The 15,823-nt window shown below is 39.3% G+C and overlaps 1 protein-coding gene across 2 annotated transcripts in view; it reads right to left on the minus strand.

Moving 5' to 3' along the window:
- The window catches only part of LOC146003627 (uncharacterized), a 176,686-nt gene extending 161,884 nt beyond the window's left edge, over positions 1–14,802 (minus strand). For both annotated transcript variants that reach the window (XM_083141949.1, XM_083141948.1), the window contains exon 1: positions 14,577–14,802. The gene's annotated coding sequence lies outside the window, so the exon portion shown is untranslated. The remainder of the gene's footprint in view (positions 1–14,576) is intronic.
- Positions 14,803–15,823: the final 1,021 nt, after the last annotated feature.

Consider the following 15,823-nt stretch of genomic DNA (forward strand, 5'->3'; position numbering starts at 1 on the left):
GACATTTTTAACTGGCTTTATATTCTAGTTTAACGTTATAATTTGAATGAATACGTCAAATCAGAGGCGGGCGGGAGCTCTAAGCCTAAGGGGCCCCGAAAAAGTCAAAATAATTCTAATTTCTCATGTGAAACATCAACGCAAAAATTGCTTGGACAATTTTATCCATTTTTCTTCTGTGTCGTGACCTTGCATAGCCTACCCGATTTTAATATGTTAATGGTAAAGCACCTCAAACTGAAACGGAGCAAAGTATGGGACATTTAAATGCTTCTGGTATTTTAAACTCAAGAAAGGTATGGATAATATTAGCAGTTCTTCCTTCGTTCCTACAACTTCAGACGCAGCTATTGCCTGCCCTCTGTAACGGGCACGAAGATGATTTATCTTCCGAATTTCCTGATCAAGTTCTATGTTTCAGGAATGTGCTTAAATCTGAAATCAAGTGCTTTAGGAAAGTTTCTTCTCCTTGATAGCTCTACACTAACTTCCAGTGTTCTCTGTATCCTGTACCGCCTTCTGTTTGGGGGAAGGGATAAGTAAGTATTTGTATTTTCTTCTTTTGAATACATAAATGTCAAAGAAAGATATGTTGTAATATGTGAAAATTCAGAGTTAGAGCATCGATTTGTATAGTTATTAATGTAAGTGCAGCCACAACCAGCCATTCTAAGTAATTACGTAAATTTCCTGGAAGAAGCTGACTGTACTTGAGGGACCCAAGTTTATTTCTTGCAGACGCGTACTTTACGATTTTATTACGCCACTGCTTCAAATATTTAATATTACAAGAACATTAAGACGTAACAACAAAATGAGATTCACAGTTATTATTATCATCTAAGTCCTAAAATTCAAAGTTAACTGGTACAATTTATGTGCAACAAAGTCAAAATTGCTAATTAAAAAAAGTCAAATTAGCTGTATCAGTTGATTACACCAAACATTTCACATTTATTGTGCAAATGACTATCGTTTTAAGATTTGCTGATGTTGAAACCGATTGTGTAGAAGAGCTTGTAGGTAGATACATTGGGCCCCTAGACAGGATTGTGGTTTAGCGCACTCCCTTCCCCCCGCTCTATCAAGCACTGACATTTTATGTGCGTCCTTCCATATTTTCTACTTAAGCCATGGTTTGTGACATTTACATCCTACAAACTTCGAAATGAGGAAACAAAGAACGACTCATTAAATAATATATAGGTTATATTTCAAGATTCTTACTTTGTATTTCTGATTTTTTTTAAAAAAAAGTTTAGCACACTTAAGGATATTTCAGTTATCTTACTGCCTAAAGAACATCTTAAAAAACGTACTATTACTACTACTTTGGTTAATGAAAATTCCAGCAGCGTGTTACTGTAGCTCTGCCAAGTGTAAATTTCTCTGTCGCGTACTATTAAATATAATTTTCGTCAGAAATTAATTATTATTGTAGGCTATTATATAAATATGATAATTTGCTGACGTTTCCTTGATGACTGTGTATCGAGTTACATTGATATTTCAAACTTAAAGAACGATGGGGCCTTGCATTCAAATCTCGCCCAGGACCTCGCGATATGTTGCTAAGCCACTGCACCTAAGATTTTGTAACTTCTCAAATTAGTGTCATTATTATGTCAAACCAACTACCACATATTTTCTAAATTTGTTTCGATGGTCTTGAAATAGGTTTGTGTGTCTTGTTCATTTATGTCACCTTTCTGGTTTTGAAATCGTAAATCTTCTGTCGGTTTCATTTTTACGTTGTTTGTTTGTTGAAATGTGTAAATAGCATTGCCTGTTATTTGCACCCGTGTGAAAATACAAGCTAACAATTATATTTTGTATCGTATTACTATCAATGCGGTCTGAGAACAAGATAACTAGCAACAACACTAGCGAACGACGATTTGTTGAAAGAGATGACAATATTCAAAAACCTTTTATAATGCAAATTCTGATTTCATGTTCCATTTTATGGACCATCGTGCCTTAGTGTTCAGGGGGGGGGGGATCTTGAGCAACTAATTCGGATATTGAATTGGCAAAATTACACCAGAGAGAAAATCTGTTTGATTGATTGATTCATTTATTTGGTCAATTTATGCACAATAAGGCTAATCGGGACTGGACCTATAGTTTAAAGTGGGATCTGAACCATCATGTGCTTCCACCGGGTATCGAACCTGGTACCCTTTGATTACAAGGCGACGACACTACCACTGCGCCATAGGGGAGCACCCCGAAAAAAGTATAATGTAGAACAACCACCAGTCACACAAAGTTCCAAAGTATTTACGATGGCACTTTTTGCGAAACTTGGTTCGTACTCCTGTACAGGTGTCAGCAGTGGCAGCAATTAGGGGCGGGGCCGAGAGAGTGCAGTTGCCCCCCCCCCCCACTTTTTGCTACTTTTGCACCACGCTAACCTCATGTACCAAGGGAAATTAATTATCCTTGCCCCCCCCCGTACATTTGCACTTTGGCCCTCTAGTTTTGGAACCCAATCGCCGCCACTGGGTGTGAGCGATACAAATGTTTTCTAGCAAGGAATAAATGTCTGCAATTTCAAATTGATAAAAGTGATGAACATTTTAAGTGCTCCTAGAACAGTTTAGAATCTAAAAGTTGGCAACGGTGACTGCGTGACTCATGTATCTGGAGACGGTGCAAAACCGGAATCAGCGTTCGCTGAAGATAAGCGAGCTTCGTCTTACAAGGCCTTCCAGTTACCCGTGGGCTTTCGATGCTTGACGGGTCAAAACCCAGGTATATAGTTTTACTCGCCCGCCCGACCAACCAGGCGGGCCTAGTAAGCGATTCTGGCCGTTGTGCAGCCCTCTGGTTAGTAGTAAGTTGTGTTTTATACAGCGTATATTGATACACTTGTAAGTTGAATTGCATCTTGTGCCAATATGCTGTATAAAGAAACAAACTGACGGAGTACTAATTGAGGCGAGTGTACACTACAAACAAATGGGTGAGAAGTGGAAAAGGGGCAGGGGGAAGGTTGCGGTTTTAAAGCATCCAGCGAGGAAGCATCGATGGTTTCCTCAATCAGTGATGCCAACTCCAGCACAATGGTACTAAACCTAGCACCGTTCGATCTTCGTTGGCACCTGGCACCCTGTTTTTGGCGTAATGGTAAAATATAGCATAATCTGCAAACGTGAGTCTCTGGGAGAGGGAAATCTAATTCAAAGGAATATGTTTTCAGGAAATAAGAGTAAAATTAGGTCCAAGTCTTATTGTTATTTCACCAGCGGAAGTGTTTCAAATAAAAGGGAGAATGCCTACGCAGCGACAAGCTTTTTACAACCATCCATCCTTCTTTTCTTTATCCTGCCAGATTTTGTTCGTGAGGAAATTTTATGGCAGGAAATCGATAGAAGGTTGGGGGTAAACAAAGAATTATCTAGAACCGTTTCAATTTTTTTGCTGAACCCATTTGTTGAGCCATCGTACACAATTTTTCAAACCTCTCTCGGTTTACCATAACTTCTTCCTACACTCCAAAAGAGCCACGAGTCATCACTGGTCCCGGGGTGTGGGGGGATTTTTTGTTTTGCATTGGACCAGGCCGTTGTTGCAAGTAGAATAGTATACATAATATTAATTACTATAAACTAATAAAATAAGCTCATTTTATTATTAGTACATCTTTGGGTAGACTCCTCTTATTCGGTCCCACCATACTTTGGGCAGTCTTACCACGCACCTGTCTCAAAAACGTCTCCTTTGTGTCTTAAGTTTGGCAACAAAAGTTTCTCATCGCCTTAGAACCTGCACAAACCTGATTGGTTCAAGGGTTTACGTGTCCGTGCCTACCCTCCAATGCCAGCGACCAAAATAGAATTACAATTCAGAACTCTTCCCTTAGAAGAAAAATTGAACAACTTAATGCCTTTCTCTGTAAACTGTCGAAGTTCGTCTCTCTGGTATGGCAACACTCTGTACTACTGCAGACTCTCAATTGTTCACGAAATGGTAATTATCAGGAATCGGGTTTATATGCACCAAAAAGTGTTACGTATGTAAATTTCCATGGAATTAAACATTTACAATTATTGAAAAATTGCAATTTTAATTGAATAAGCGGGCTCACCTAGCTAAATGAAATGACATTAATCGTCATGCAGAAATCAAATACAAAATGTTACATTTTTTGTTACCAAAAACAATGGAGTACCCAACATGCTTTTAAGTGCTGAAACGTGAATCTCGTCCTGTTGTTCCTAAAAAGATATTTACATTTACTGAAACTGCGTTCATTTTCGCATGAAGTACTGGGAGCATATTTAAATTATACTGTGGATTTCACCGCGAAGACTTGAATTCTCTATTGTTGATAAGGATGCTAGAATAACAGATTCATTGCCTATTGTCAAGTTTTCAAATAAACAGATAGTACAAAACGAACAGAATGAAAGAAAAGCTTTCGGTATTTACACAATAAGGGAAAATGTAGTAAAAACATGATTTGGAATATGTCAATTAATGTTTGAAAATATGAACACTATATGCAAAGTAAATAAACTATGCAAAAGATATGCTAAAAGCTAATATATGTAAATGAAAAATAAAAAAAAATTGAATTCACATATCACAATTCGCAGAAATAATACAAAACAACATTGATTTTTAGAACCACATGAAAACACGTATTGACATAGAAATCCGTTAACTTCCACCAAATAGTACATCTTTCGATTCACCTATGCATAGCCTACGTTAGGATTATTCGTTTCCATCAAGGTTACCAACTTATGAATATGATGAATTGAAATAAGACAGGAAATACCACAATGTCTGAGACTACACCAAAAAAGCTAAAGAAGTTGTAGTCGGTTCTAATACAATGCGATTAAAAATGATGGAGACTTTCCAAAAAATTACTCATTATTTGGTTCTGAGAAATGTTACATACATCCTATTACGTGAAGCTGATAGAATAGGAAAACATCTGTGCATGTTGCACCCTTGAGGCTATTTTAAAAGGTGAAAGGAATTCGCTGAAATTCTAAATGGTGCTTCTGTCTATTATGAAAGTATGAACTCAGCTTCCGTTGAAGCCATGTCCTGATTTATAGGGTGCGAAATCATTGAAGACTGTTGGCGGGGGAGGAAGATCTTAATCTACAAACATTTTATATATATATATATATATATATATATATATATATATATATATATGTGTGTATGTATGTATGCATGTAATTTTATGTATGTATGTCTGTTTGTGTGTGTGTGTGTGTGTGTGTGTGTGTGTGTGTAAAAGTAAATTACTAAATATTTAAAAAAAAACATCATTAAATACATATAAAGGAACTACTAATTTGTTACTTTTATGTATGCCAGATATTTATAAGTGGCAAACTAATTCTTTTACAAACTGGTTAAAGATGTCAGTGAATTTCAAAATAGTTATAATGGTTTTATGCTATAACTGTTTAGTATTTGCTTTCTATTAATATAAATCAATTAAATTTTATAGTTATATTTGTCTTACACTCTTCTTTTGCTTTCATTGTGTGCATATTGTTATTGGTGTAGATCTGTTAATGATCTCGAAAGAGAGAGAAGTAGAGAGAGAGAGAGAAAGAGAGAGAGAGAGAGTGAGAGAGAGAGAGAGAGAGGTATGTAACACCATGTGTGTGCTTTCAATATTATTCTTAGTAAAGTATATTTGAAGTCAAAACTAATTGCTTATCTTTTGTTGTTATAACAAAAACTCTCCCCCCCGGAAATTTTTGATGGGGGAATTTTTTAAAGACAATATAGTTGGTGGGGGAAGGATTTCGCCCCCCGCCTGAGCATGTTTTAAAGAAATGATTCTAATGATTCAAAAATTTTCAATTTAGATTATAGTTTTATGTGCGTCTTGAGGGCCACATCCCACGAATGAACAAGGATCTTCTTAAGCGCTCAATGTCTATCGTCGTCGCCTTGTAATCAAGGGGTCCCGGGTTCGATTCCAGGTGGAGGCACATAGTGTTTCGGATCCCACTTTAAACTGTAGGTCCAGTCCCGATTAGCCTTATTGTGCATAAAGTGGACTTAAAACACCAACTTAATCAATCAAGTGCTCAATGTCTTTGCCATAAGGTCATTCTTTTCTACTCCCCAATTATTTCCTTGATTGTTTCATTTCATATATTCATTCTTCTCTTCTTTTATCCTGTATCTTCCTATTTAGAGAATTGGGCTGTGGAAGTTGCTCATATGTTGTTGTTCTCAGTGGCGGCGAGTAGCGGGGCATTTGCCATACTTTTTGCCCCTTTTGTTCCAGAACCCTGCTTAACCTTATCTACCAATGGGAAGTAAATGTCCTTCCTTGCCCCCTGGTTTTGGTACCCAATCTCCGCCACTGGTTGTTCTTCCTCTAATGCCTTTTGTTCCTCTGTAACTTGTGTACTTTATATCTTGAGCAATTTGTTTCATATACTCAGTGCAGTACATGGGCGTCGGGAGGGTGGGGGGAGTCCAACGGATCGGCGGACCCCCTGAAAATTGACAACGTTCATCTAAATACACAAGAAAGCCGAAATTTTGTTACTCTTATTGTCAAGAACAGAAATAAAGTTCATTTAGTTAGTATTCAAAAAGAATAATCAAAGTAAAAAGGCATTGGAGCGAAAACATCGAGGGAAAAATACTGGGACAAAGTTATATTCTACAATTTCATCCAAAGAACAAATGATTTCACAGTTTTCAAAATACTAATAATTACAGTTGTAGGTGAGAGGTCACACAACAAACTTTAAGAAGAAAACTTTATGCAAAAGAAATAATGGTATTCACTCGTTTGGTGGATCGAGTCTCCCCATTTATATAATATTAATCATTATTATTATTTCGAATAAAATGGATTTTGGTTAGTTTATAATATTTATTATTGTATAATAACATTTATAACCGTGGTAATAATACTTATCATTTTCTATAATTCAACTTTTTATCATTTGCCCGACCCCCCTACAAAAATTTCTGGCGACATCCGTGGTGCAGGGTATACGCTAACTTCCGGTTTCCATTGACTTTGGGCTATGTTTCCAATAAATATATAGATGAAGTCAATCAACTTCTACAAAAAATGTAATTCATAGTAGAATCCTGATGATGTTGGTATATCCATTTTGGCACAAAAGAGGTACATTGCAATAGAGAAGGCTTTTTTAACATTTAAAACAATATATGAACCCATATTTTAATGATTGCAAACAAAAAGGCTACAGTAGTATTTCATAGGCTACAGTACAGCATATTATTGTATTTTATTTTCTTGTTGATATTGTTTTTGTGCATTATCATTTTGTATTCTGTTAACAGTTTTAATAATACTGCTAATTACACCAAAAGCAGGTATGGGTGGGAGGGGGCACAAGATTTATCCTGGTCACCTATTTTTCTAGTCAGCTGAGTTATGTTTCTTTTTTGAGATTTCGAAGTTGACTCACAGCAGGAGCGGATGCAGTTTTTGGATATATCATTATGCTTAATATTTCTGAAGACTCAACCACGTTTAATGTCGAGATATATTTCAGTTTGATTTTAATTAACGTTATACTCTATAGGTCAATCGAAACTAGACCTACAGTATAAATTTGGATCGTAACAACAGTGAAATGTGCCTCAAAATGGTATCGAATCCGAGACCCTTTGCGAGAATAGCTCTATCTCCCTGATATTGTCCATCCAAACAAGTTCAAGAAATAAATATTTACGCAACAGAAAAATACGCATGTTCAAGAAATTACGTAGTATAGACCTAATCTAGTTTTTTACTCACACTTTTTTCTTCCTTTTACACAATAATAACCATTTATTCCAGTCCTGGACACCTATTTTTGTGAAATAATACTTTAATCTCTAGAACATGGAAGTCAGCTTGTTTCCTTTTTAAAGTACGATAAAAATTGTTTATATGAAACAGTGTAAGTGGGTTAGAAAAGCTTCTCGGTGAGGTGAGCTACCAGACTGAAATTCGTCCTTCCCAACTGTAACTTCTGGCTCCACCACTGACCACCGCAAATATAACAAAATTTGTTTGGTGGTTATCACACTTAGACATTATTAAATTTATACATTGCTGTTTATTCTGATGGTAATAAACCAGTATTTTATCATTGTTGGCAACAATGCTATTGTTGTCATCAATGGTTGGCATGCGCAGATTCATTTTAAATAAAGTAAGTCACTTTTATTCATGTTTTGGAACTCATAACTTTTGATGCTATAATAGAGATTAATGGTAAAAATGGGCTACAAGGAGAAAATAATATAAACGCGTTACAAAAAATTGAGCCCGATAGAGAAATTCTGACCACACCGAAAAACATAAGAATCAGTGAAAATTATTCATTTAACAAAATCATTGTTGACCAGTGTTATTTACACAGTATTTATTTATATAATTAGTTCACAAACGTAAGTATTTGTGACGAAACAATTTTTATATTAAAATGTGCCCCCGTTTTCTTCATGAAAATTTGAAAATGCCACGTTTTTTTGTTTTAAAAACCTGGTCGCCTCAGTATAAGGTAATAATATTTTTCAAATGATGTAATTATGTAATTATACTGTATTAATTGTTTCTGGAAGTGAGTGCAGTTGAGCAGACAAATTATGGGAGAGGTCGCAGCTTAACGTCACCACTGACGTCACATTCGCAGGGTATAACTTATTAGATGCTATCTGCACTCATTAGGTGCGTGGACAGCAAATAAAGTAGACACCGACATTCAAGGCACGTGCGGGAACCTCTTACAACTAATTTTGTGAAGGACGCAACGTTATGGCTCACTTTGCAAATCCAGACGTTTGTAAATAATTGCGTCTTTAGTTTCGCCGTTCTTCTGTAAGGAACTTCTTCACCTTTACGCTCTATCTCGGACATCTGCGGAGCAGGCCCGCGCATAACGGTAGAGAAGGGGAAAAAGCGAGTGGGCGGGAAGAAAGCAGTGAGCGCCGCTGCTGGTAGCTGCAGCAGTGATTTCTCATCTCCTCTCACGCGTTCGTTGGTTGAGCCCTTTCGAGTCGCTACTTGCGCAGAGGACTTGTTTTCGTTCGCTTGCTCCACAGACTCCCGGGACAGAGTGTAGAATATTGATGCATTGCTTTGGTTTAATTTACTTCGCTTTTCTGCCAATTTTGGCTCATCGCGAAGATGATGAATGGCGATAATATGAAATAGATGAATGGACAATCGCCAACACATATGGAGACAACACGCAACACATAGGTTGCGTTCCGAAAGTCTTAACGAAACGAACGAATCGAACGAAAGAAACTGGCCTCGTGAACCTGGTGAAACCAGTTTTTTTTTCAGACTTATGGGACGCTCTAGACGAAAGCGCAGGCGCAGCGTTTTGGCATTTCCTTCTGGCAGAAATAAACTCTGCTGTGAACACTATCACTCATTTTAATCACATTGTAAGAACAGTTATGGCACACTCATCTTGCACATGTTGCTTCATATCGCTCCCTGTTACAATTATAATACATTTTCCGAACTAGTGCAGTTTGAAGTCATCATGCATGCGCGAGGTCTGCAAGCAGCAGACGATTCTCACCGAACAAACCAGCCTCCTGGCCCGTGCGTTTGGTGAATCTCGTACTTTCACGAGACGCACGGAATGCGACTTTTGGGACAGCCAGTTACCATAACTCGTTTAACGCTTTAAACTCGTGCGACTTTCGGAACGGGCCCAATGGCTTGCGCAGACCCTCTGATTGGTGGGGGGGCAAAAGTCCTGAAGAAAGTTGAATCGGAGAAAGAAAAACCTAAATTTCATCTCTATGTTTTATTGTATTTTGATGTGTACGAAACAGGGGCGTGTATAGAGTGTGTCCCGGACCCGATAAAAATCACTGTATTGGAAGAAATCAAACTTCCGTGACACCAATGTTTCTTGGCCCCTCCTTTATTTCCCCTCTCTGTGGTTCAGAGACTAATTTACATATAAACATGATGTCCCACAGTTTATTGAAAACAACTACACACAATTTATTCATTTCCAAGAATTACCCGCACACTTTATGCCACTTCTTGCCACCGCACTATGGCCTCTTAATGCTAAGCCTTGACTACAAAGAAAAAGGAAACAGTCCTTGGCCCCCTTTCCACTTTTGTTAACCAATAGCCGCTACTGATTTCCAATGTATGGGCAAGTTATTCTGCAAACACATAGATGTAACACAACCAACGAATAAAGTGTGTGGGAATGTTAATAACAAGAAATTTGCTAGAGAACGATGTTGGACAGTTTAATTTCATAGGAAATAATGCACCTTTCTCCCGCGCCTCCCCGATGGAGCAGTGGTTCAAGGGGTTCCGTGTTCGATACCCGGTGGAGGCACAGAGGTTCGGATCCCATTTTAAACTGTAGGTCCAGTCCCGAATAGCCTATCTGTGCATAAAGTGAACTTAAAACACCAACTCAAGCAATGAAACAACCTTCCTCCCCCTCCGTAGCTGATTGGATCTCTCGTCGGCTTGGAAATTCTTAATTTTTTGAAGAGTATAATATTTCTTTAATAACGGAGATACGATTCCTCTAAATTTCTAAGTGGGTGTATTAGGGAGGGCAACTACCCCCCCTCTTGTTCTCCCGTGCGCATGCCTATGCACTGGTTGTGAATCCAGAAGCCAGACTGTCGCTATTAATGTAATAGCTCAAAGAAAAATGTGAGGACAACATGGCAATATGCTACCATCTGCAGCGACTACTCAATTCCTAAAAAAAATAATGTACTTATTTGCTTTATTTTACGTCGCTTTTCTGCAAGTTTGGCTAATCGCGACGATGAAGATCATCGTGGAAAGAATAAGATGAAAGGAATGGAAGGAGAATCGCAAGCACTCACGGATAAGTCACAACACGATCCCCACAGAGGATTGTATTGGATGTAAGCCCAGACGCCAGAGCCTCGTTAGGCTGTAAGAATACAGTTCAGGGTGTAGTGCGTAGAAGTGGGGTTGCCATTGGTTTTACTCCTTACATTCCTTCCTGAAGGTCAGAAAGGTCCATTGGTCGCTTACTACGAACGAAATTTCATCTTTTTGAAAATACAGGGTGGCTCAAAAAGTCACTTAACACCCCCGGTACAAGGCCACTGCAGCGTGCAACATGGAAATGGTGATGACCAATCATTGCCAGGCCAAGGGGGAACCACATTGACGCTACCCGCACGGTCGGCGGCCATCTTGATGTCCGCCATCTTGAATTCAACTTCAGAATTTTAAATGGGAAGGGGGTGATATGATATATCAAATCAGGCTAGAATTTCACGAGAAATGCAATGTGGAAGGTTTTTTTGATGGATCTTTAACCAGTAAAAGTTATGACTGAATTATTGTATCAATTTGCTCCTTTTTGAGGTGTTAGAAAAATACAGTGTATCCGGTTTAAAAGTATATTAAAATAAATTAATAACTTGTAAGTTTATTAAGATATTTGTGTACAGTTTTCTTCTACCTATAGAGTAACTCAACAACCTAATACACTTCGATGTGAGCACCATTAGTTGCGTGACAGATGTCCAACCTGCTATATTCAAGCTCCGACCAGGGGGATAAGCGATAGAAGCACTTCCTCCAATCCAGTGTCCAGGAAACTCAGGGTGCAGGAACTCCCTCACTTCTTGCTCGTAATGGCACGGTGCTCCTATCGCAACATACTCGCAGGGGCGTTTACGAGAAAAGATAACATGCTAAGACCAGCATCTATCACCACGTAATATATCCTTCTGTATGTGGGGTCGAACCGGGTGATGTAGGCTCACTCATCATTCATCCTTAATCATGGAGCAACTCGCTGCTCATGGTGAGCTTGATGGTAAGGTGCGAGAGGTATTAACTACATATGTGTGAATGGAAATACTTGAGTTTAAAACCCCCAAAGACTGGATCAACATGGCTATTGGAAATGGTACCTGTACACAGCAGCTGAAGATCTGCGACGAGAGGTTATGCTCGTGACCATACAAAAGTGTCTCACTTGCGACTCGCCTCAACAAGGTCTCGCAAGTAAAGCCCACATCACACGGAACTGGATTTCCAGTAGGTATGCCCTAGTTGGCGCTGGACTGGCTACCAATGTGCTAGTTTTCGCCTCACACGATACTTATCAGCGTACTTGTCGATAGACTTTTGTTTCCATACGAGGGAAGTTGTAATGGCGGCCGCGTGAGATGTAAACAATATATCACTTCACATTTTTAAAAGCCGATAACTATTCAACCGAGAGGAATAACGTTTCGTATAAAACGTTATTAGGTACAAAACAATGGCGCTGCTTAAATACATACTTTACAACGTTTACTGTACACGTATGGAAGAATATTTTAGTTGTTTCAAATGTAAACACCGTGCACTCAGCATAAATGGTGTAACTCAACCCGCCTTTCATGCTGTATACGTTATACATTGCTGGAGTAACACTCGGAAACCACAGACAAAAGCGCTCCTCTGCACACTCACAGATTATCTTCACATGGCGAAACTTTGCTCTGATTTGCTGTTCCACAGAATCCAGTCGAGGAAAGCAAGTAGCAATTAGAACATGTCCTATTTCTCCAAACCAGTCAAGCAGTCAGCCAGGCGGCCATGATTGCTACCTAGAAAGTTAGTTCAGCGCCAACTAGGGCATTCCTACTAGAAATCTAGTTCCGTGTGATAGGGGCTTAACTCACAGCTCGATAGACTGACCCCTGACCCCCAGTCCTCCTAGATATTTATCCCAATCGAGTTTACTCAATACTGCTGACTCATTTACCTGTAGTCTCTTCCTTCATTACGATCGTTTACACCTGATTGGCGGTCAAGGAAGCTCGGCAATGTCTGACAAGGCATTCCTTAGATATTTCTAGCTATTTCCTGACTGGAAAGGTGATGGCTAAATGTCTTTGATTTGTAGTTCTTCCTACTTTATATTTTCAAAGATTCTACAGATCGTTAGGCTGTACATCCCTACATCCCCGGATATTACTCCGCTTGACTTTTATCTGTGAGGTTTTGTAAAATCTCAAGTATGCCAAACAAAAGTTCGTGACCTTCTTGACATGCGACGTCACTTTTGTGCTGCAAACCGGAATGTGACGCCAGTAATGCTGTACAACATAAAGTCGGAGCTTGAATATAGGTTGGACATCTGCCACGCTACTAATGGTGCACACATCGAAGTGTATTAGTGTTTGAGTTACTCTATAGGCGAAGAAAACTGTACGCAAATATGTTAATAAACTTACAAGATGTTATTTTTCCCCTTTTATTATACTTTTAAGCCGGACACACTGTCCCATCCCTCCGTGTTCTAGACCAGTGGTTTCTCAACCATCTAGACCCTGTAAATTCGTTTTATAAGTGTGGTTGTATACACCCGGTTCGATACCCGGTGGATGCACATAGTGGATCGTATCTCACTGAAACTCTAGGTCCAATCCTGGCTAGCCTTTCGAGGCATAAAGTGGACTAAAAACAAGAACTGAAATACTTATGCATCACACTGTATCATCCATGGGCTACATGGATAGGGATCATTTTAGTCACTGGGTTATCACGGGTACCGGGTTCGAATCCCGGTTTAGGCATGGGTGTTCGTTGTGAGTATCCATCAATTTCATCATATCATCACTAGAGGCACATATTTATGGTAAATAAAAAACCAAAATTTCGGTACAAAAACAGAGTTGATTTCGGGTTCAAAAGCGGTAAATAAAATAAAATTTCGGTGTTATAGCGGTGAATAATCACATCAAAAGTGCTATATAAAATGACATTTTGGTTTTAAAATTATGAATATTATCCTAAATTTGATTTAAAACCACTTATTACACAAAATAAACTTATCCCTTCTAATAGCACATTTATGTCGTTACCAGAGTATTAAGTTTATTCCTGTGTAAAGGGGTCCATTTTTACTTCTCAAATATTTACAGCACAATTAATCAATTTTCCGTGAATTGCTTAACTCTGAGGATACTTCAGACTTCAGAAAGTGTCGTGTCGGTGTATAAATGGTAAATTTCGTGTTTAAGAGTATATTTCACATATTGCAGACAAAACAGGGTAGAAAAATGCACCTCAGACCTTTCAGAAACATGAAAAATGAACATTACAGCATGTTATTTCATATTTTGTGTTTTCGTCAAAAACGAAATTTGCATGCCTCTAATCATCACTCATTCTGATCGTCGCGATTAGTCAAAAATTGGCAGAAAAGCGACGCTAAATAAATCAAATTTTATTCACTGGGGAAAGTTCTTCTAATGCACTTGCAACACTGTTCCATCCGTACAATGTACCAACTCCACTTTTTTTTAGTCCGGTTCCGAGGTTCCCATGTGTAATCATATCAGTCTGATTACACACCCAAGCCGGCAAAAGAAGCGGAGAACGGACTACCTACCGCGTACTAAAAGATTGATGCGTATTTTGGCCCGTTCCAGTACAGAAAAAAGAAGAAGAAGGCATCGTTGTAATTTGCAATTCACGTCACCTCGCGATAATTTCACACCGTTAGCGCATGAAGCCAGCTTTATTGCGGGCTGGTATGGCAATCAAGCCTCAACCTATCGAATGCACTTACCTTGTTACAGTTTGCTGTACTGGAATGCTGGTCGTGGAAGAAACGTTGGCGCCAATATCACCGGTACAATTCTTGGGGCCACTTCAACACATCCGTCTTGAACCCGACACCACCGGATCACTGATACAGTCACTAGTACCCTTGTATCATCCCAGAACCCGAGTCTTTATACACGAACCGATCAAGATAGATCGCTTGGATCTTCAATGATGACAGCTGCTGCCCAACCGACTGGCCGCTTGGTTTTAAACTAACGGGGGGCGAAAATGAGCCGAAATATAGCTCGATCTTTCCCATGGGAGGATCACTTGGACATCTTCTTACCTGGGTGTGGGTCACTGGCTACCAATCGCGTAGCCTCCTTGTGCCCGACTCCGCCCAGATTGTACCGGCACGCGACTGCGGTGGTCGATATTCGGCAGGAATGCTGTTCGCTTAGTGTTTTTTCCGCCCCCGGCTTACACACACACACACATACACACACAACCCTCGGATAGATGTTAACGCTTCCACGAACCGTTTCGTGTGTGAGACAAGTGTGCTGATGGCAGCTCCTGTTTGGTTATTGGGTACCTTCCCGATTCGAACCCGTGTCCGCGCCAAACATACTCAACATGCAAATGTTTCCTTCATTGCGTCAGATAGACACTCAAAACCACTTTGCTAACCGTCCAAAATATTCAGCTACTATATACGGAATTGAGTTTGTAATTTGTTTAAAGAAGAAGAGAAGAATTGCACATTTATGCACATATAGGCTACTTGGGACTAGACCTACAGTTTAAAGTGGTATCCGAACCACTATGTCTCTCCGTCCTCCGGGACTCCTTGATTACAAGGCGACGACGTTACCACTACACCATCGGGGAGGTCCCATACTGATTTCAGCGGCGATTACGGGGGCGAGAAGGGGACGGATGCCCCCACTTTGTGCCGTTTTTGCTTCCGCACTATGGTAAACCTTATGTACGGTACCAAGGGAAAGTAAACTGTCCAGGGGCGCCAACTTGTCAAAATTATTGGGGGGGGGGGCTCTGATCACTGAAATAAATTAATGAATGACTCACCCTCTCCCTTTTTTAAGTTTTGGCCTCAGTGTTCGGAATATCATAAAAGCCCATGAATTCCTTAAAAATATCAAAATTTTTATTCACAGTTCGAATGCAGAATATTAATTGTCCACGGATGGATATGTCACAAGTTTCGTCAGCCATAATAGCAAAATATTTCCGACTTTTAATATCTGC

This window comes from Lepisma saccharinum, chromosome 20 (genome assembly GCF_977018435.1).
Source record: "Lepisma saccharinum chromosome 20, izLepSacc3.1, whole genome shotgun sequence".
Taxonomy (NCBI): Eukaryota; Metazoa; Arthropoda; class Insecta; order Zygentoma; family Lepismatidae; genus Lepisma; species Lepisma saccharinum.